This window comes from Halichoerus grypus, chromosome 6, assembly GCF_964656455.1.
Source record: "Halichoerus grypus chromosome 6, mHalGry1.hap1.1, whole genome shotgun sequence".
In the NCBI taxonomy this organism is placed as follows: Eukaryota; Metazoa; Chordata; class Mammalia; order Carnivora; family Phocidae; genus Halichoerus; species Halichoerus grypus.
The window spans coordinates 95073113-95096738 of NC_135717.1; the positions used below are offsets into that span (position 1 = coordinate 95073113).

Genomic DNA, 23626 nt, shown 5'->3' on the forward strand with positions numbered 1-23626 from the left:
GTGCGCTGTGAACAGAGAGGAGGGAGAAAGGGGCAGGACCTTCATAACCACCTGCAAGAAGGAGAGGACCAGGCTGTCTGGGAAGGAAACACTGGAGAAATGGGGGCAGCGGCCAACCCAGGGTCCATGACTGAGAAGGGAGAGGAGCCAGAAAAGCTATTTTGTGAATTTTGACATTCAATACACCTCACCCAAAGCAACCAGGTAAAAATTCACTACCTTTTTTTATGAAAGTGTGATGGGTATGAAGAGAAAGTGTGATGGGTAGGGAGAAAAGAAATGAGTCACCTAGCTCAGTAGTTCACAACCAAGACAATTCCTTCTGTCCCCTCCCTCTCTGGGTTCCAGGAGAGAAGGTGAGCGCACTTCTGCAGACAGTCTCCTCACTGGCCACACTGTGCTCTCTACACACCCTGAGCCATCTGGGATGTCAGCTGCCAGGGCCTGGAGAATCTGCCCTGCTCTGTGAGCCTGTATTAAGATATTCATTTGTAACTATCTGTTAAATTTTTTTTTGATACATTATCTTCTTTTATTCAAATACCAGTCTGATCACACATGGTCCAAGAACACTCAAATAATAAGTCACATATAAACAGATGTTAAAGATTAGCCTTCAAACATTATAGCCAATGATGCCACGCTTGCCTATGATCTTGCCGACATAAAACCACGTCCACGCCTCGGTGGCCACCAAACCATTCAGCAGAGCTTCCTTAACTGTGAGCTGTTTGAAGCTACCAGTCTGAGCACTCTTGACTATTTTTTTCAAGCTCTGAATAGCTGTAGGAATCTCAACAGGGGTTGGAGGAACCAGCTCAACCCTGGCATAGTGCCAAAATGTGGCCAGTTGAGGCTTTGAGTAAGTCACAGCAGTGTTCACCAGCGCCGGGGCCTTCTCCTCGAGGTTACGGACAAACTGGGCCATGGTTCCAAGCTGGAAGGTCCATCGCCCCGGATGGCCACTGAATGTCACCCCACCCTGTCTGTTAATTTTTCACAAGGAGTTTTTTTTTTAACTCCCACAAACCATTGTCTGAATATATCAACTCTATTTTCTTAATGAACAAACCCTGCATGTGGATCCTCCTTCCCCCTCCTCCCCTGCTGCAATTCAAATTTTCCCATCCTCAAGGGGAGCAAGGCTGTTGTTGAACAATTCACAGCAATGCCCCAGAAATGAGTAGTGGAGAACAGAGAAAACAAAGTCATGCAGCCCTCACTGTCCTTCCTACTCAGCCTTTGGTCTGAGAGAATTTTAGAAAATGTTGTCAGAGGTTTTTAAAGACAGAAAGATCAAGTCAAAATTGAAAAGTCTTCTCTATAGATGATCAAAAGGAACCTTTGGGTTATGGGTCAGACCTTCTGTCTACAAATCCATCTAGACTCCTTATTTACTCCATCATGGACCCTAAGCAGGAATCCTGGAGGAGGACCATCTGAACGGCAGGGTCAGAGATGGGTAATGCTTTTGATAATTTCTGTTTCTCTCAACTATGTGGTGCAGGTCCTTATGCTCTTCCCACTTTTACTGAAGATAAGGGACATTGGGCCTACAGAATATGAAGATACCACAGAAACAACTTAAAGAATGGAACATCTGGGAATTAAATAATCATATTTTATGACTCCAACAGAAGCAGGCAGAACAAACAAATGAACAAGCAAAATTATAGAAGAAAAAGCAAACCAATGGTTGGGAATCCTGAGGGAGACTACCACAAATCCAGCTCGTAACAACACAGAGAAACATCATCCTCAAATGCCATGTTCAGAAATGACCTTTCCTCATGCAATAATCTGTGATTGTTCCAATGGTTTATATTCAGTCCAGCCTCTCTGACCCAGCTGTCAGAGCCCTGCCCTAATTCTACCCCAACCTTCAGGCCCATTACCTCCTTCCTAACTCAGCTCCTCACATCCTGACTTACTGTTCCTGGGATGAGCCTGTGGCCTGTGTAAGTACCTGTCCTGCCAGGGATGCCCTCCTCACTCCTTTCTGCCCAATCTTGACTCTCTAGCTCTTCTCAACACTATTCTACAACCTTCCCCCTCCCCATCTAGGAAAACTTTCCTAAGCCATCCAGACTGATCCCCATCTCCAACCTTCCTCCCCTTCCCACCAGCACTCACAGCCTGTCCTGATGTTCAGCTGAAACTAATTTTCCCTTTCTGTCTGGTGGTGTCCTGGGTTTGTCACTTAAATTCCTTTATAGTCTAAAAGCTTCCAAGGGCTGGACCAGGATCTGTATGCTTCCTCATTCTAGATTCCACATTCCCATCTCCAACCCTCACTACACAGGACAAGGATCTGCTCATAATTGTAGCAAGCAAACAAAAGAGGCATTTAGGACAGAGAAAATGAATATATAGATGAATTGATTGACTACTATATCTTGATATTCCTAGAAGATTTTTTAAAGTTTATTTATAAAAAGAGTGAAAGGGCCAAACAGAGATATAAATAGACTAGAACATGCACCATCATTTATTTCAAGTGCATTTTCTGAGGGCATTTCCTAAGGAGGGCTCTGGGTCTATGAATGTCAGCTTATTTAGGAAACGGTCTCTTCCAAAGATTGTGCTTGCTCAGGGGAGATGCTTAAAGAAATGCAGACAGGGGCCAGGGAACATGAAGACAGCTTGTATGAATTCCATAATGCCCCAGACTCCCCCTTCCCTCTCTCCTCCTCCCTGCATTTCTCTTAGTCTCTGAGCTCCCTCCAAACTCCAAAACAAAAGTTCCATCCCATGTGGTCAAGAAGAACTCCTGTCAAATCCAACAATCCACCCACTAAATTGCACACTGTCTTGCTTTCCCAGCCAGCTACACCCACTCTCTTTTGTCCTGGAAGTCATTGTGTCACTCCTCTGTCTCTGAGAAGTGTATTGCCCTCACTATGGACCTTTCCTTTTCAAAACATTTTTCCAAGGCAGTAAGTTTCTCTAGTTCCTATGGATGGGTGTTAACCCTCCTGCCATCAGGAAATTGGCCTTGTAGCTCCTCCTAAATAACTTCAAAAATAGTTTGGATAGCAGTTGCTTTGTAAGAAGTTTGATAGAGACTTGAGAGGAAGGCTAATGAGTCTGTTCAATAATTATTTTCAAGTTCTCAAAGTTTCAGAGAAGTGGACTTTAAATGCAACATCTCCAGAGATTACACCAATCCTCTGTGTCCAAGCACAGCTCCTTCCTCCCAAAGTGTATGAATTCTCTCGTCCTCCTTAAAATTTACAGACAATGAAAACTCCAGAGCCAATCAAACCAGTGGCTCCCAAACAAACAAGTATAAACCTTTTTGGAGAGCTGAGCTTCCCCAGAGTTACTGATTTTCTAATTCAAGCAGCCCTGCAACTCTGGAAGGGAGCAGTCAGGAATACAAGGAATACTCAAGGCTTTGAGTTCAGAGCAAGAGCTTTAAATAATAGTAAGTATGGTGCATGTGTACACCAACACTTCCATAGTGGAAAGAGGTCAGAATACATATGAAAAGGTAAACAGAACAAAAGCCACCATGAACACTGGGGTCAAATTCATATCTAAGTATAGAAGAAATTAGTTTACAAAACCAAATGAAAAAAGGAATCTTCTCATTTTCTCTTTCTGTTTCTGTCTTCTCTAGAAGTCTGTGTTCAATCATGTTCTTTCATTTATTCATTCAACAAATAGACTGCTCCCCATTTATTCAGCAGTGGAAATAAAGCAAACAAAAACACAGAAATCCCTCCACTCAGTTTGTTAACATTTCTGCAATAGGAATCAAACAATAAACACACAAGGAACATGAATATATATCGTGTTGGATTTGCAATCATTGTTGCAGAGAAAAGGAAAGCAAGAAAAGGTTAGGATGTGCTCAGAATCAGTGTTGTGACTTTAAAATGGGTTGTCCAAGACAGCCTCACTTCACACTGTTGTACAACCATCACCATCATCCATCTCCAGAACTTGTTCATCTTCTTCAGCTGAAACTCTGTACCCATTAAAGAGTAGCTCCGCATTCTTCCCTCCCTGCAGTTCCTGGCAACCACCATTCTACTTCCTGTCTCTCTGACTTTAACTAGTCTTGGTAACTCATATAAGTGGAATCCTACAATATTGCCCTTTTGTGACCTGCTTATTTCACTTAGCATAATGTCTCAAGGTTCAGTCATGTTGTAGCATATAGAGAATGACCTTCCTCTTTTAGGCTAAATAATATTCCATTGTGTATATATCCTACATCTTTTTTGTCCATTCATCCATTGATGGTCATGTAGGTTGTTTCACATTTTAGAATTTTGGAATAATGCTGTTATGAATATGGGTATACAAAATCTTTTTGAGTCCCTGCTTTCAATTCTGTGGGATATATACCCAGAAATAGGATTGTTGGATCATATGGTAATTGCATATTTAATATATTTTTTTTAAAAATCACCATACTTTTTTCAATAGCGCTTGTACCATTTTTCATTCCCACCAGCAATGCAGAAGAATCTCAGTTGCTCCACATCCTCTCCAACACTCCATATCCTTTGTTTTTTAATAGCAGCCATCCTAATGGGTGTGAAGTGGTAGTTGGCTGTTTTTGAGGAATAACAAAGGAGGCCTGGGAGACCAGGACATAGTGAGTGAGGGGGAAGCAGTAGGGGATGAGGTCAGAGAGAAAGCAGGAAGCCAGATCCTTCATGTCAGGTCTGAGAGTCACTGTGAGGACTTTGGCTGTTACTCTGGGTATGATGGAAACCCTAAAGAAAGTGAGAGTTTCACATGTTGCCACTTGGACACTTAGCACCTTGTCCACACTTGACCTCTATCTAGTAGGTTCCTACCCTTTACAAATGTTGCATATCCAGGGCCAGCCACCTACCGTATTTCCTGGACCACCCTCCTGAGCCAGAAAATTGGTAACTCTAAACAATGAGATCCTCTTAGCTCTCATTCAAATTCACCCAGCAGCCATCAGAGAGTGATGTCTTTTCTGGAAGCAGGATAAGCCCTAAATCACATTCTTCCTGACTACTACATTGCATGAGAAAACAGAAGTGTGAGTGCTCTCTGCCCTCCTTCTGGAAAATGATACTTACATCAACTCTTAAAAAGACAGACAGACCGAAACACACACACACACACACACACACACTCCCAATCAGACCTGCAGTTTCCTCCTCTCTATTAAGTCCAGTCTTCCAAGATTGTATTTACAAGGCATTCTTTTCACTGTTGTTCTACCACTTATTCCTACTATAACCTTTTCTGTGGCTCCTGCTTGAACAGCACATATCTTTCCCCACACATGCACATCTTGCTAGCATTAACATCAGCCCTCACACCAACTGTTCCTCTCTGACTAGAACATGCTCTTTCCAAACCGTGTTCAACATGACCCTCCTTCTGGAAGCTTCTCTGGTCACAACTACAGATAGATATATGATCTCTCTAGTGTGCTTTGCCCCATGCTCTCCCCTCATTAATGTTCAGGGGTATAACTCACTGGACTAGAATTCTGTACTGGGTTAACACCCAGTTAGGGAAGAGGACAGGAGTGGTAGAGATGAGGTGGAGCCCAGGAGCAGGACTTCTGCCTGATGATGTTTTCATCTTGCTTTTCCTTCACCAGCTGAAGCCTGAGTCACAAAGAGCTAACTGGCCACAGCCAAGGAAATACGCCCAGGCTCTACAGCCCAGTTTGGATGTCAGAGATCTGACACAAGAACCAAGGTCAAAGTCTCTTTCACCACAACAAAGTGAAAGTAAAAAGGAAGTATCACAAGTCAGCTGAGACAAAGTGCATTATCTGTGTCATTTATGATTTGCTCCAGTGTCATCCCCTTGATGTGTGACAACTGAACAGACAGACAATACAGAGTTTTATTACTTGCACTGCTTTACTTTATTTGGAAAATAAATCACCTAATGCTTTGACATCAGGCAACATGACATGATACTCAAACTGCAACAACTACATGTAAGGCTACCCTGCAGAAGGGAGGAGTGTACAATACTCAATAGATTGAATGCTGTGTAGAATAGGATTTCACTTGTTTCAGGAGGAAAGGGAAGTATCCATAAAACGCCCTTATAGTGTAAGCTCACAGAAAAAATAATTTTCTGTATTTGCTACCATTTTTCCTGTACTGTCTGTAAATAACCATACAGATAGGTTCTGTATACATTCCGGTTGGGTCTAAAGTGAGAAATTGGATGGTCTCTCAAGTAGAAACCACAAAAAGTTTCTAAGAAAGACTAGATTCAATCTATTAAAGATCAGATTTCAACTAAGTATAAATGAATATAAAGGCAAATTCTAAATTAGAAAATTCAGGCACCACACTGATTCTTTGTGCAAAAGAACTCAAGTAAAAGCAACATTTTTCTTCCCCCTAAATTATAACACTGCCACCATTACCCCCAAATCATCACACACTCAGTTACTCACAGTACAAGATAATGGTGGCAAATAGAGAATTCACCCCTCTGGGAACTTAAAATTAAGGGCATTTCGTGAACATCTCCCCACCTAACAAAATAAGGAAAAGATACATAAACTATGAACCAGGAAAGATATTCTGCAATCAGAAATGAAGAGTCAAGGCAAGGGTATGTCAAGATCCCAGACAGCTAACTAGTTGATGAAAGGTAAGAGTAGTAAGGACCTCATTTTCCCGTGTTGGCAAGACTAGTGAGTATTTTCTGTGCACCATTTGCCAGCCTGAGGAGGCTGCATGGAAGAGGAAGGAATTACCCCATTTTGGCACTGTGTATAACTGTTTCCCAGGAAAACATCTGTTCAAGCTACATCTTCAGCTTTGGCCATGATCCAAAAAATAGAGCCTTCCTTCCCTGCCACAACTAAAAACACAAAACAAATTCCATCACACATTGAGCCCGTAAATCCAGTTTGTCCTACTAGAGAGATCCAGTTAAATATTTGCTACAGATATTAGTGCAGATCTAGATACTAAGATATAATAATAATAATTATTATTATTATTATTTAATTACATATAATTAATATGTAATTATTATTATATGTAATTATTATTATTAATTATTATTATTTTCAGTCTTGGTCTGTGTAGAAAAGGAAAAAAGAGAGATACTACTGCAGTAGTAATGAATGTATAATTTCTTCCATGGGCGAAAGGGAAGGAAAGACCACATAGCTTCCCTGAAAGGTTGGAAAGAAAGCTGAAGTAACCAAATTCAGCTCATACTTAAGAAAATAAGTATCCCAATGTATCTCCCAGGAGTCTTCAGAGAACAACCTCACCAAATGGATCATTTACCAGGCATCCTCCTATCTCTGATCTTACTTTCTATTTTATTCTGTTTGCATGTTACTGGGAAGAAGACTTTGTCTTCCTTTCTAAAATAAAAACTCCCTAGGGTAGAACCTACTTCTTGTACTCTCAACGAGACTAGAAATCCTAATTCTGCAAATAAATATCACTAGGTACAACCAAGACTTGAACTTGAAGGCATGGCAGCTGCCAGACTGTCTGCTCATTAGACCGAGAGGAAACACAGCCACATCCTCCAACTCACTTACCTACCCTACCAGCCCCAGCACTACACCCCCCAAATCCCATCCTAGTCTGGCAGAGGCTGAATTCAAAGCCAGTGAAAACCCATCCTGATGTAGACTTATACACAGCAAACCAACAGTTTGTAGATCAAATCCATCCACCCAAATGTAGACCAAAATCTATGTAGATATAGAAAAAAACATTTTTGCTTCTTTCCCACAATACCTATGGAGACCCTGCTACAAGCAGATACAACACTAGTATCATTGCACCATTATAAGGTAAGCAATCGGAGAGCTAGAACTTCTCCAGAGGCTGTATAGACTCCAGATAATCTAGTATCATTCTGGGATGGTTGTGAACAAGGTGGCTTTTCTTGGTACCTCTGGATAACTTCAGAGAAGACAAAGACAAGTGCAACTTTCCTTACACATGATTTGACACATTTCTGGGTTTAGAGTCAGACACAATCCAGTTTTGGAAATTCTTAACATTTCTTTCCCTCCAAAACAAGGTGATCATCTTGACAAATGAGAAAAGCCTGAGCTTCTCCTTCTAGAGGTCTTCAGAAATTAGATGGGCTGCCAGGAAGAACCAGAATTAGATTTTCCAAACAAGAATCAGAAAGAGAGCTGGGAAAGCCAGGAGGGGTGTGCAATTAAGGGATTAGAAAGTGATGTGATACATTGATGTCAACAGTGAAAGTCAATTTCTTCTTTACTTCCCCCTATGGTTCTCTACTCTCTTTTCTCAACCCTTAATCCTGTCAACACAGAACACTTAATAAAAGTCCTCAGGAGAAAACAGTGGAAGTGAATCCATCTGCCTGTCCATCTTATTTTCCAAACTACAAGTGTAACGTAGGATGGCCTTTGTCTACAATGAGCACTGATCCACACTCATTTTTTTTCCAAGAAGACTTTCTAAACAGCTTTGTCTCCCACCACAAATCCTTACTTTCCTTATAAGAAGAGAATCTAGAAATCTATCCAGTGGTCCCATCCATCATTATACTCTGTCTCTACTTTTAGACTAGCAGTTGTGAGTGGTCAGAGCCCATGGCTCCTTCTTCCATGTACCTCCTCCCAGTACACACCCTCAGTAATACACTGCACACAAGGTGGCTTAGGAAAGGCCAACTATCTCTCTGGTTATCTTCTTTCATATCTTTAAATGTGTCCTTCTGTCTTATGCAAGGACTAGGCTATCTCGGTATCTCTGTCCTTTCTCACCAGACTGTGCTTGGTTCCTCTCAGAGCCTTAGGTAGCTGCTCCATACAACCACCTGTTACCTTGGAAAGGTTATATGTGTTGCTTTGTCTTGTTGTAGGAAAGTCACCAGATCATCTGAGTCATATGAACTTTGTATCATGCCTCAAACTCCTGAATTCTTTTTTTTTTAAAGATTGTATTTATGTATTTGACAGAGAGAGAGAGAAAGAAAGAGAGAGAACAAGTAGGCAGAGTGGCAGGCAGAGGGAGTGGGAGAAGCAGGCTCTTTGCTGAGTAGAGAGCCTCATGTGGGGCTCCATCCCAGGACCTTGAGGTCATGACCTGAGTGAAGGCAGACACTTAACTGACTGAGCCACCCATGTGGCCCAAAGTCCTGAGTTCTTATTCAAATATAGATCCTTATGACTTCTCCACCAAAACCTATCTGCTTCACCCCAGCTCAGGCAACATAATCTACAACAGAGAGCCTTAACCACCACTTTTTGAGGGACACTATTTATCTTTCTTCCCTTGTTCTTTCTAATCCTCACTCTGCTTTGAGATTTCTGTATAATAAAAGAAAAAAGGGACGAGGATAGACCAAAAGAATACAATCCAAAAATCATATTTATCAATTTGTAGTATACTGAGTGAAGGAAATTGACCTTTCCACATGATTTTGCTTAAACTAAGGTTAAAATGAATCTGCCTTCCGGAAGCACATTACACGAATCAATTGATAACGGAGAGAAGTTGCCCGAGAACTGTTAGAGGGCAAGAGAAAGACATCCTGGAAATCAATATTTGCCACATATAATCCAGAAAACAGGTTTCATGCATGGATAAGTGTTGTCTGGGCTTCTGGTGTAGGGGTACTGCCCACAGTGTACATGGTGGTGGGGAGGAAGGAAGGGGGGGAAACAGTTTAAGACTCCAGGAGCATTTAAAATTAAAAGTTGCAAATGTTTTGTGATAACAGTTAACTGCCTCTTGGAGACCCAATGTTTTAAAGACCACTATGTAGACACACCCCAGGAGAACTTGGTAATCTTTCCTTCTACTGCCTGACCTGGTCTATAATCCATCCCCACCACAATTTTCTTAAATTAGATAAGAAAAATTAGATAGGGAGATACCTTCAGCAGCTGTAAAAACAGCTGGTGGAAGAATACCCTCAAATGCTCTCTGGTGATAGGGGACTCCTTTATCAAACTGGACCTGCTATTCTGCAAAGCCCACACCGATGTCCTTCCTAAGAAGATACGACACAGACTTTTGAAATCTCCAATGAGAAAGCATGGCAAAATATGAAAGTGACAGCAAAGCCAGGTGGAAGATTCTTCATTTATTCAAAGAATAGGTCTAAGCATACTATGTGCTGGGGCCTATGGGAAAGACAAAGATGAAGAAAGCAAGCTCTGCACCAGGTCAGAAAGGAAAGACCAGGAAGGAGGGCAGGGCAAACAGGTGGGAAGGAACTGGAGGAGAAGCACCAAGGAATAACCACCCCTAACTCATATATTCCTCAGCAGAGCTAAGAACCTTTCTGGTCTGGAAGAGATCAGAGTGTAGGCCTCCAAATCCCTCTGACCCCAGCAAACCTACCTGCCCTTCCCAAACTCACAAGACCTCTGGTCTGCACTCCCAATCGAAAGTCTAGCTCTGGAACCATGAAATACCGTCTGCTCAACCCCATAGGGCTAGACAGCCAGTGGCACTCCAAACCCAGCCTTCTTCCTCTCTGGCTCTGTCTCAGTTCTCTTGACAACTCTATAAACAGGAGAAATCACTTACCCATGGGCTTTTCCGGCCTCAGAGGAGAAAGACCTGAGAAGAAAGTGCAAGCCAAACCCAGGGAAAGGTAAGGCACTTTGCTATGCAGAGTGAGGACTTGGAGTGGAGCTCACAGGGTGCCCGAAGTGAGGTGGGGCCCTCGGGAGGCAGGGCCCTGAAGGAGGTGGGGCCCCATGGGAGGCAGAGTGCTAGCAAGGCTGGGCCTAGGGAGTTGGGGCCATAGAGAGCCTTGGGCATGGGAAGGGTGGGAAAAATTGAAGGAAGTGGCTTAGCTTAGAGATGGAGAAAGTGGGGCCTACTTAGAGACCAAGGGCTAAATGCACTAGTGATGGGCCATGGGTCTCAAGGAAAAAGCGCACGATGACTGCCTCTACTTGATAGTGCTGGATGCCTCTAAACTCTAATTAAGTGCCTGAAAGACTGGGTGGAAGTGGTGGGAGAGGAGAGAAGGGTAGCAACAGATCCCTAAAGGGACAGAGCCTATACAAAATATACGATGACAGAGCATTGAAATAGGAGCAGAAAGAATTGCTCCAGATCTCAGGGAGAAACTCCAACTGAGGAAAACCTACAAATCACATTGATCCTGCCCTAACACATCTCCAGGAGGCATGGACCAAGGGCGATAACTGAGCACCTCCTGTGTTCCAGATGCTACGCTGTGTAGTGGATGAGTGGCCCAGCCAAGACTACGGAGCCATAACTGCTAGAGCTAGAGGCAAAGGAGACAGGCAGGATTGGCAGGATGGCTGTCATGACAGAAGAGTAGGGGAGGGGCATCTGGGTGTTTGGTCTGTGTCTGTTCCAACAGTCTTAGGCTGTCTCCCCTGCCTCAAGCTGGAATTTCCCCAGATGTGCATCTGCTTGAGGGCAAGAAGGGCAGGTGCAGGGGGAGGGTCTGTCTATCCTTAATTCTGGTCCCCAGAGTAATCCCTTCCCCTTTCTCCCTGTGCTATTCACTGCCTGCTGGGTAGAGGCTGAGAGGCTGTGGGAAAATACCTGGGCCCCCAGATAATCTCCAAGAAAAGAACTGGCCCAGGGCTGGGGGTAATGCAGAGATTGCAGAGTTGGGGCCATAAGTATCTCCTGGAGGAGGGGGACAGAATGGGGTACCTGGCAGTTAGATCCCATCCAGGTGATGTCACATGAAGTGTCTGAATCTTGAGGGGGCAGGAGGGAAGAGAGGAGGCAGGGGTGTGAGCCAGAGACAGGGGAAGAGGTTGAGAGACACAGAGATAAGAGGAGCAGGGAGAGAGCTGGGAGGGAGGGCAGAGAAGGACCAGGGATGGGGGAGGCAGCACAGCAGACAGACAGGAGGGGATGCAGGGGAGACACTGAAATGCTCAGTGTGAGAGTGTGAGTCTCAGTGTGAGTCTCAGGGTGAGACTCAGACAGATGTGAAGGGAGGAGAGACCCTCAGACACTGAGGGAGGGACACAGGGAGGGGGACAGCCAGAAGGGAGAGCTGAGGGCAGACCCAGTCCTGGGACATCTCAGACCACAGAATATCTGGAGTCAGAGAGACAGACAGACAGGCCCACAGACAGACAAAAGTGCTGACAGAGATGAAGGTGAAGGAGGCCAAGATGGAAGGAAGCAGACAGGGCTGCAGGGAGGAGGGGGAGGGAGCAGACAGAGAGAAGGAGGCAGGTGTGCATCAGGAAGGGGAGCCAGGCCAGGGAGGGGGCTGCATATTGGCTCCGGGAGCCTCTTCCCTCTCACCTGGTTCCTGCTGAGCCCGGGCGCCTCTCAGGAGCTGCTGCTGCTGGATGGGCCCAGAAAGCTGAGAGGGCGAGGCTGCTGCCAGGGCTGCCCCAGGCTCCCTCCCTGTGCGCACCTGGGGTCCCAGAGGCCCCACATGGATAAGGACACCGCCTCCCCTTCCCTCCCCCCACAATGCTGCCATCACAAGAGGCCTGAGCTCAGCCCTGATTTCTCAGAGTTCATGCAGCCTGGCTCACCCAGTGCAGGGAAGTGGGGGCCAAGGAGAAAGAGAAACTGAGGCAGGCAGGCAAGGGAGGCTGACAAGGTCTAGAGAAGGTGCTGGGACAGACTAGTTAGGGATCCCATGGAGGAGTGGGAGGAGAGGTTCAGGCCTAGGACTGGGTCTGTATTGAGAGCTGAAGAAACACTACACACAGTATGAGCAAAATAACCTACTAGTGACTGTCCATTCATTTGGGGTCAAGAGTGTAGACACGTTCTGAGCAGTCAGGATCAATGTCTTCAAGCAGAGCCTCACTAAAGGGCCCCAGAAATACACATATGACACCCACAAAAGGAGAAACTGAGGCAGACAATAGAGACCTTGAGGCCAGTGTACATGCTTGAATCTAGGTTTTAAGGGACAAGTGATGAAGGAATCAGCCAAGTGTGTGAAGATGTAAGAATTAACTTGGCAAGCTGGACCCTGCTTTTTCTACAGGCTTTCTTGGGGCTCTGCAAAGACTAGCTCTTCGAGCTCCTCTCAGGGCCAGAGGAGACCCTAAGAACATTAACTCAAGCAATCTAAAGTGAAATTTTTCTCCTGGCCCCCTTCCCTGCAGCCCCATTTGAGGGTCCCAGAGGCCACATGTCTGGTTACAGCTAGAGCCCAAGGAGTCTCATTAGCAACAAGAGGGAAGGTTGACAGGGAACCAGAGAAAGTCCAGCAGAGAAAACCACGGAGCAAAACACACCAGGTCATTCCACCTGCATGGACACTTAGAGTGTAATAAAGTTCAGAATGTCCAGGGCTTCCAAGTAATTAAAGCCAGGAGCTGGGTACTTAAATTTCTTTTCCAAGTTCTACCCTTTACCTTCTTCCTCCCCCATGGACACACATTTTTTTATGAAACACTTTGAACCAGATCCTGGACTTTAGATAGTGCCTCCACTAAAGAGATGGACTTAATTTCAGCAAAAGAAATTTAGAAGACACTTAAAAAGGACTTCCTTAGAGCTATGGTTGGTAAATGCTAGAACTAGAGAAACGTACACACACACACACATACACGCACACAGAGGACATGCTCACTCGGGCACTCACTTCTCCAGACAACTGTGCACATACACATCACTGCCTAACACATCTCAGGGCTCCCTCCAGTGGCCTCAATTCCAAGCCCAGCAACTTCAGAACACCCAGCCTGGCTCGGAACATCTGCCTCCCTCCCTGCCCCTTCCTGCTGGTTCCCCAAACCAGCTGTTTATTCCAGGCCAGCACAGCTGGCTCCTACCTGGCTTAGGGTTGGCTCATCCTGCTTCAGAAGCAACAGAGAGAGGTTCTTTTCCTCTTCTCCTCCTCCATTCCCCGCCCTGGGGGGTTTCTCCTTCTACACCCACTCATGACTCCCCTCCTCCAGGCAGCCTACCCTGATGAACTAACCAGCTCTGATTCTGAATTTGCCCTAGTCCTTTGCACTTGTGGGTCTGTGCTGGGTGAGTGTCACCGGGTTGCTCTGCATATGAGTGGGCAGTGAGGGGACAGTCAGCTCCCCAAGGGCAGGACACCTTGACCAAGTATCTCAGGCCAATGTCAGGCCTCCCCCTCCAGCACCAGGCTGGGAATGCTCCTGGGAGCACTGCCACCTGGTTATAACAGACACAGAAAAATGACACTGGGGCTCCAGCAGCTACCAGGAATGTCCCCTTCGGTCACATGTTGCAAGTGTCTCCTTCACAATGACTCTTCAGAGCCATGTGGGAAGAGGTGCATCCTCCACTGTGTTTGCCCACATCCACCTGGTTTTCCACTGGAAATACTGCTTCCCAGCTGGGTCCTCACCTTCTTCTCCAGCCTCGGAGAACACTGGGCAATTCTCAACACTGAGACCCGCCCTAAAGGATACCCATTTGCCCCTGGTGAGGAGGCTCAGAGCCGCCCTGCAGGCTGGGAATATGTCCTGGTATAGAGTCATCACTTGACATTCTATTATTGAAATGTTGTGTGTCACATAAATAACCAGATTTCCTGACAACTGCATTATAGTGAACTCTTACCATGTCCATTTTTGAGTCTTCTGTTATTTACATTTATTGTTGTGATGCTCTTGCAAAATGTGTTTCCTCTTCAAAGAGATTCATGGAAAGGACTTTTGACAAATACAGGGTTTTGATATCTTTAAAATCATAAAACTAAACTGGGTAAGATTTTCTGGAACTAATGGAAAAGCTGCATTCAAACAGAATGAGAATTAGGAACATGGGGCTGAATAAATTGAGGAAGATGGTCATAGTTTTTGTGACTCTTGTTTGAAATGTTGCTAGTTCTCTATGTTGGCTCTATCAGATTTAAATAGACTTTCTCTTAAGATACCCATGACTTACAGAAACATGATAAAATATTCTCTTGTGAACAAATTGAAACCTTTAACATTTTTCTCCACCTGAATGCTCCAGATTCAGAAATTGTCAGTGAGTATTCCTTCTTTTATGACAATTGTATTTGTTTCCAGAAGTTCAATAAGAATCTGTTCTCCTTGTAACAGGACACCAGTGGAAACATTCGTTACTTTACCGAGGCTCATGAATGGAATGTCATATTTGAGAGAGACAAGCATAGACTCAGATAGACTAGACAGCGTTAAGGAACTAAGGTTACTTTAGAGTCAAAAAGCCCCTTGGAAAAGTTGGCCAGATCCCTTGCTTACAGAGTGCCCAGCAGCCTTACCAGGTGAGTAAAGAATGTCACTTCCTGGCAAGTGCAGGAAATCTCAGGATATTTGGGGGACCTAGAGAAGAGGAATTCACACAAATCTACAGGTATTGCAGGCAAGTCTGATGGCAGGTTTGGCTTCTAGCTTCAAGAGGCTATTGAAAGTTCAATCTAGAGATTCCTTCTGAAAGTTCCAGTGAAGCAAGTTTGAAAGAATCTATAAGGTCTATCACTATTCTTGCTGAGCTTATTTAAATAATTAGGCCAGCTTTGTTAAAATTGGGCTTGTTTTTCAAATGAGTTCTCAATTTGGCTTTCTTTGGAAATGAGGGTGATTTTAGAGAGAAAAGTTATGTTTTAAACACACTTTTGTGAATGTTAAATTCTAGGTCTGCTTAACTGTCTTTGAATGTTTGCTGTTTGCCCAAGCTAGACAATTTGAGGTACACTTCAGAGAAATTGCCGTAATAGTTCATGTGTAGGCAATTTTCATGCTTGTCACTCTGTGGGGATAATGACAGGACCCCATGGGCATATGATTACTTGAACAACATAAAAATAGGTTAGACTCCCTGACAATTGTGTAATTCGACTATCACCTTTAATAGTTCTATGTGACTGGAATAACAAAATCACTTCTTAAAAGCCCGAGTGTACCCCACTCCCTGGGGTTAACTGTGAACTTGTGGAAGGAGTAGATGGCCCCACTTTGCTTATGACTAGAGAGAGGATGCACTTGGGGACACCCATGTCCCCAAACGGATCTTCTCCCACTTGCCAATGATTCCTCATAATTAGGATATTGTTAAGTCTACACGTCAGGTAAAGAGGGCTTGTTGACCCCTTAATCCAAGCAATTTTATTTAAGTCTCTGTCACTTGCACCTCACCCCATCCATTAGGGAAAATGGGTCAGGAAGCACTGAGCCACTTCGTCAGTGTCTATTAGGTTCTTCCTGATGTCTGACCACCATGCCTCTTGCTGTGTCCAAAGCCCACTCCCTCAAAGATGCTGCCCTTAAATCTCATCTTCACATCTCTTCAAGGTTGGAATCATAGAAAGAGAAGGTTGAGAGGAAAACAAGAAGCAAACTGACATAGACAGAAGGCAGGAAGAACTGACCAGGCAGGGGGTAGAGATGAGTGAAAAGGTTGGGAGGGACAAAGGGACAGGTTGCAGGGGGAGCGTCAAAAGACTGAAGAAGCACAAGTGCAGGGAATGAAATGATAGAACATTATCCCCAACTCCACCAAGGTCAAGGCCTTCATGAGAAGGGGAAACATTAGTCTTGAACTACTGACCAAAACACGTCCCAATAGGAAGCAGTCAGGAAAGTGTGAGTGGGTGTAAAAGTGCCAGGTACCAGTCTCAGATTCCTGTTACCCACTCCCAAGCCTTTTCTAATGTGACCACTGATCTGCAAGGCACAGAAGCTAATGCTACCAACCTGTGGCTGGAGGAGGAGGCAGGAAATTAGTCAAAAGAAGGCCCTGGTAATGAAAGAGCTAGCTGAGGCTGCTGGGACACTGGTGGACAGCCTGCTCCTCACAGCCTGGGTTGTCTTCAACCTTGGAGCAGGGATCCAGGAATGACTGGGGGCAGAGGGTAGGGACCTTGAAAGTCACTCAAGGGATATCTCCCCCCAACCAGAAGCCCCAAAGCCCTGACCATCTCCCCCAAGGAGAACAGAGCCTAGAACCTGCTGAGGTGGGAGGTGAGAGGGAGTTTCTGTGATAACAATTAGCCTCTCTCTTTGTGAACTTCTGTCTCCGTCTCTTCCCCAACTCCTCACATCCTGGGGCTTTATTTCAGAGGCCTCTGTCTTGATTTGTCTCCAAGTCTCTAGCAAGATCAAAGCTTGTAACTCCTGCTTTGCTTGCCAAATCTTCAGCTGGAGAAGAGGGAGCAGGGTCCATCCTGAGGCAAGGGGAGGGCCCTGACTTCCCCTCTTCCCAAGGCAGCAGGGAGATTGGGAAGTTGGACCAAAGAGAAACCAATCCTAAGGTTGGGTTGACAAACACACTCCCTGGTGGAATGGCTTCTCTTCTCATTCTGTGACTGATTTTATTATTATTGCTCTTCAGATTAAAATTGAGTTAGGGGCGCCTGGGTGGCTCAGTTGTTAAGCATCTGCCATCAGCTCAGGTCATGATCCCAGGGTCCTGGGATCGAGCCTCGCATTGGGCTCCCTGCTCCGCGGGAAGCCTGCTTCTCCCTCTCCCACTCCCCCTGCTTGTGTTCCCTCTCTCACTGTGTCTCTCTCTGTCAAATAAATAAATAAATAAATAAATCTTAAAAAAAATAAAATTCAGTTAAGTCGGGATCATAGTAGGGTAAATATATGACAGTGACCATAAAGGCCTTTCCTATCCTCCCTATCAAAAGAATATTCCCTGTTATTTTTTTTATCACAAGACCCTGTTTATTTCCTTTCACTGTTCATCACACTGTAATTTTTTAAACTCCTTTTTCTTCCTTATCGTCTATTTCCCAGTAGGAAAATTTCTATATTTGAATGATGGAAAGAATGAATGATGAATAAACATATTATATGGGAATAAATCTACTGGTTGGATAAAATTTTCCTAATAATATGATCTATACCTGAAAGTATTATGACAAGGCCTATATTAACAATAATATCCTTAATCAATATTCATAATGCACCTACTTCTACATCTCTACCCACGGTCTCTTTCCCTATAACTGTATACCTTACGTGAAAGTTATTTAACAATTCTTAGGCTCTGTGTTGTGCCTGGAAGAGAGAATATAAAAGTATACAGGGCACAGTCTCCCCACTCCAAAAGCTTAGAGTTGAGTAAGGGACAAGGAAGACACAGGGTAACTACAACTGAAGACAGTGTGTGGAGAGATGACTATGGTAGATTGACACAAAGGAGTAAAGGTGGTCGAAGGAAATATACTGCTTCTGATGCGAGTTATCCAGGAAGGTGTATGCAAGAAGTAACATTTAAATTTGGACTGGGATGATTGCGTAGGATTGGGAGGATGGAATTCCAAGGAAAAGACATAGTTACTGGGAAGGATTTCTTGACTTTGGGCATCATTTGATGTTGAACTTCTGATCATCATGAGAGTGAAATGCAAGGATCAGTGAAATTCAAGGTAAAACTGCAGAAGCTGGAAGCTTTCTATAGGGAAGACAAGGCCAGGACCTGGGTCCCAGGGTCCACTTATCCCCCCTTCTCTTGCACCTGATCTTATGAAGGTCTGTATGGTTCAAATGGAACAGGGTACCAATTATGCCTCTATCTATATGCCTCTCATCTCCTCTCTCCCTCCACTGAGTTCCTTATTAACAATGAAAGGATTTCTTAATCTCATTACTGAGAAGAGCACAAAGCACAGAAAAGTATATACCACACAAATTAAGTTGGGTAATTTGCATACCTGAGGGAAAGAGAGAAACCCCTCCTCCTTCCATCTCCATAGTCAATTTTCCTTGCTCTTTAGACACTATATGTCAATAAATATCTATATTTCCTCCTTCACTGGACAAGAGATGCTATTAAATGTCAGATGTAAAGTTTGTCATAAAAATCCCTCATAAAACAGTCTCCCAAGCACTGGCATTGCAAGGTGGAGGAGGGAGTCCCTGTGCTTTGTCTGCCTTCCAACCATGTGCAGGTCATCCTGCCTCCTGCTTCCAGGAGTTTTGCTTCAGGTTTTGTAAAAAAGGAAACAGAGACATTCAACTCCTCTTACCAAACTTACTTCTGTCAAAGCTCGTTGCTTTCTATGAAGTTAGTTTCACAAATCACCCATTTCTCACAATCTCAATCTACATTCCTTAATTAATATAATTTTTAATTCTCCTCTTTCTGGGATGGCTCAAATAGAAAGTCCCATTTGAAAGCAAAGATGTAAATAAAATAGTTTCTTTTAGTACTTTTCATCAGGGGATTCTAGGAAGGGGAGGTGGTTACATGGGTGGTATACATACAAGGGTGGCTATGTATTAGGCTAGAAAGAAAAGTCAAGAGGGGATTGTCTTTTGGCCACTGTTTCTCTTTCTCTGCAAACCTCTCCTGACTATAACAGATGTATAGGGGCCCCAAAGCAGCCCAGCCTCTTAGCCATGAACTTCCCAGAAAGAAACTCATTGAGGTTCCCTTGAAAGTAGGTGAAAAGTTAATATCAGGATTTGGTATAAACACACAAACCAGGGCCAAGGAAGGAAGGCAGCTAGTTCCTTATAGCTGGTTGAACTCCTTCAGGATTTGTGCATGCACACACACACACACACACACACAGGCACACACATCATACCTAACAAATACGGTCATATTTATAGACCTGCCGAGGAAAACGTACCCCATTCCTTGGTGCTTATTTCCACTCAAATTCAATGACATATGTCCATATATCTGGCACACACACATGACTTTCAATGAGGTGCTTTATCAATATAATATATCCAGCCTCTCCCCTTTCCAAGCTCCTGACTGCAGGATGGGCCCCAGTGAAGGTGAATGAGAGAGGGTCTGAGTTTGAGCTGCATGTGTCACTAAGTGTGACTCTGACTACATGCCACAAACAAATAGAAATTGTTTATTCATTATTCACTATTTGGAATTATCCATTGTCTTTCAATTACCTCTATGCCATCAAGTTTCAATGATCATCTATCCCTCACTGAGTGGCTACTCCGTGCAGAGGATAGCTCAGGGAGGGGTTACCAGCATGAGCTTTGCTCAAACTCAGTACTCACTTTGCACAAATTACTTCACTGCACTTTGCACCTCTCTGAGCCTCAGTTTCAGCTTTTGTAAAGTGAGCATAACGATACTCAACTCCTACAACTTTTGTATTAAATAGGTGATTTTGTCAAGTGCTTGGAACAAAGCATAGGGCATAGTACTCAGTAAATGGTAGCTATTATTTTCATCATCACTCTGTGGGCATTGGAGATATAAAGAAGTAATACATAAAAGAGATGTTCTATTCCCGTAGGAGGTTTTTAAATCTCATCAATGAGATAATATAAATACATGGAGAGAGGAAGAACATGGAAACCTAAAATTCTTCTTTGAGCCCTAACATGCAACTTATTCTCCTAAATCTGAGACCTGATTACGATTTTTAGCTGATTTCAGTGCTCTAATGTTTTTTCTTTTGTCATTCATCATCCCCATGCCTCACCACCTTATATACACCCCACGTCCACCCCACGCTTTCACTTAACAAGTTGACTGGAGATTTCTTGGGATAACAAAGATTTTGAGAGTTCATTGTGTACATTTCCCTGTTTCTGGGCAGGACCCATCTGAGGCATTCCACAGCCAAATGAGACAGCCATGCACACGGCCAGAGAGCCTGCACCCTCCCATGTCCCCCATCACCTTGCTAATCTCAGAATATTCTTCCTTATGTTCAATCTCAATCTGTTTTCCTTCAATATTGGCCTGTCTTTATCACTCATTCTGATTGGGGAGCAGGTACACTAACCCTCAAAAGTGTAAGAAAATTCTCAAATGTCCACCTGGTAACATTGTTCCACTGCCTATCACTCCAGGTCTCTGGAATTATAGGTCTCATATAGTTCATTATTAACCCATGAAGAATCATTAAAAGATCTCTTAAAAGGCATTAATTTGGTCCCTATCAGGGTATAACTGCTCATGCAGTCATCTGGTCTCTCCTTAAAGCTTTTGCAAGATGAAAGTATCCTAATTTCCAGGACAGATACTTAAGAACTCCTATTTCAATCCCCCAACCTCCAGAGCCTCCTCAATTAGTATCATCACATTATCACTCATTTGATTAAGGGACAGTACAACCCCGAGTTGGGGCATGACTATTATGACCTCCCCAGTCCCTTTAAGGCCATCATATAAAGAACGGGTAAGAGAATGGGCAGCAGTCTCCAACCATGAAATTCTTGTCCCAAGGGAGCCTTTGAAGACCAAGTAGGCTCCTGGGAGGGCACAACAGGCAGTGTCCCAAAGTGGGCAGAGTGCCCAAACCTGCCATAGTGAGCCGTATGGGAGGCCTGGAGACAAGAAGGAAGCCAATGCCTATACTTCTCCCTCTTCCCCAAATTCAACTCCCCCAGCCTAGGCTCATCCTCTTGTACTCCCAATTCCAAAGTTTTCAGACCTTCCATAGTGTCCCTCTGAGACCAGACACCTATCATTGATCACCTCAGGCCAGTGCTTCTCAAACCTGAAAGAACATACAAATCACTTGGGAGCCGACTAAAAATGCAGATTCTGATTCAGTAGGTCTGGGTTGGGACCTAAGGATTTGCATTTCTGCAAGCTCCCAGGTAACACCCATGCTGCTAGAGCAAGGATCTAGATGATATAGCAGTTGCTACAAATGTCTCCCAGGAAGAGCCTATCTGTCCACATCCTTCTGTCTGTCTATCCTCCAGATGGCTGTGAGAATCATATCTCATCCCTTCTTGATTCAGGAATCTCATTCTATGGCACAATACACAATACAAACCTGGCTCATAAATTCCCTTCAAATGTGAAAAAACACATCCCTCACAAGACTCTCATTCTTTCATGACTCTTAAAGGTCCATGTGCCTAGAATTACTGTCCCATTTCTCTTCCAACTCACCTGTCTCTCTTTTATTTCCCAAATTGCACCATAAGCATCCTCCTCCAGGAAGTGTCCATTGACTAATACCTCTTTCTCAGTTTCTACTCATACGTTTCCTTCCAAAGTAATGATGCCTTAATCCCTATCCAGTTATTAATTCCTTCTATGTCAGTCCATTTCCCTCCCCATTTGGGGTGTACATTCTCTCTTACCAAGATATTTTAGATGCTCTCACAAGGTTTTTGCACCAGTCCTTCAAAGAAGCATCTAAAGGAGTATGTAAATATATGAGTAATCCTGCCTCTATCAGGCTTCCCTGGAGTCACCTACTCCCTGTTGGGAAAACAAGAAATTCCGCGAGTAAGAAAGTAGCTTCCTAGCCCTCCCTCCTAGGGCAGGCCCCATGCATAAATACAACAGAAAAAACACTAGTGCTTCTGTTCCAACCATAGACTGCATCAAGAAAGATGCCTGTTATGCCCGCACTGGAGCCAGTCTCATCTTCTGGGGTTCCCTGGAGTCAGAGCAGGTTGGGCCTTCTATCAATTTCACTACTTCTGGCCCCTCCCCATATTCCATGGGAAGAGATGGAGCAGGACCAGTGGAGGTCATGTCAGGTACTCTCCTGCCCCAGGTCTGTATTTTTCCTGTTGCTCTTTGAATGAACAACACTGTTCTTAATGTTGGGTCTAGAGGAAGGAGAGAACCTACTCCTTGCTTTGAGCAAGATTCCACTCTGATGGAACAGACAGGATAGTCACCAGAACTCAGGCATAGCCACACAAAGGCAAAACTTGCGATAGCTCGGTACAGGTCTAGGGGCAGTTCTAGATTTAGTTCTGGATGGAGAGAAATTCTGTTTGTCAAGGAAGTTTCCCCAGAAGATAGTTTTAAAGGAATAACATAGCCTTAGCCTAAAAGGAAGGAGAATTTTCTGTTTCAAAGAAATGTGTAAGGCTCAATTCAGTTGAACATGAATTTATTAAATGCTCATTATGTGCCTGGCCCCAGCTGGATGTTCTCAGCAGTAAACAAGATACACTCCTTACCTATGATTTACAATCATAAAGAAAATAAAGATACACAGATAACTGTGGTATTTCATTTTTAAAATTTCAGCTTTATTGAGGTATAATTGACATATAAAATTGTAAGATATTTAATGAGTACATTGTGGTGATTTGATATACATATACATTGTGAAATGATTCACTCTGATATCCCCACTGGGAAAGGATTAATGGATGATATTTTAATCTAAATGTCTCATTAAATGAAAGTAAATATTCAAAGCGCACCTTTGTTTCCTTCACTTAATCTTTACATTCTCAAGGTCTTCAGCTGGAACTTTGGTTTTCAATTGTGTTCCCTGGACCAGCAGTATCAGCCTTACCTGGGAACTTGTTAGAAGTACAAGTTCTGGGCGCCACCCTGACCTACTGAACTCCAAAGGCTGGGGGTGGGGCCCGGCAATCTGTTTTCACAAGCTCTCCAGGTGAGGTGGCACCTGCTGAAATTTGAGCACCACTGAGCAGAGTGGTATTCCTAGACTCTGTCTTCACATCCCCCTTCACCGTGACTTTGATTAGTGAGCTAAAGAGACAGCAATGAGCATACCCAGCTCAGCCGCTTTCACTTTTTTGTTGGGTTTCTTTTTTTATCCAGCATCAACTTAACCACAGGACACTAGATATATGTAAAAAGGTGTTAATATCCAAAGTATATAAAGAACGTATACAACTCAACACCAAAAAAACCCAAATAACCCAATAAAAACTGGACAGAGGGCTTGAATAAACATTTTCCAAAGAAGACATACCAGATGGCTAACAGACACATGAAAAATGGTCAGCATCACTATTCATCAGGAAATGTATATTAGAACTACACTGAGATAT

The 23626-nt window shown here is 43.9% G+C and overlaps 1 protein-coding gene and 2 pseudogenes across 3 annotated transcripts in view; all 3 read right to left on the reverse strand.

Moving 5' to 3' along the window:
- The window catches only part of LOC118527529 (ATP-dependent DNA helicase Q1-like), a 336638-nt gene that overhangs the window by 113690 nt on the left and 199322 nt on the right, over positions 1–23626 (reverse strand). The gene's annotated exons all lie outside the window — the stretch shown is intronic.
- The window catches only part of LOC118546524 (cationic amino acid transporter 3 pseudogene), a 47835-nt pseudogene that overhangs the window by 3532 nt on the left and 20677 nt on the right, over positions 1–23626 (reverse strand). The window lies entirely within an intron of this gene.
- Positions 514–979, reverse strand: LOC118546526 (ATP synthase F(0) complex subunit g, mitochondrial pseudogene; annotated as a pseudogene).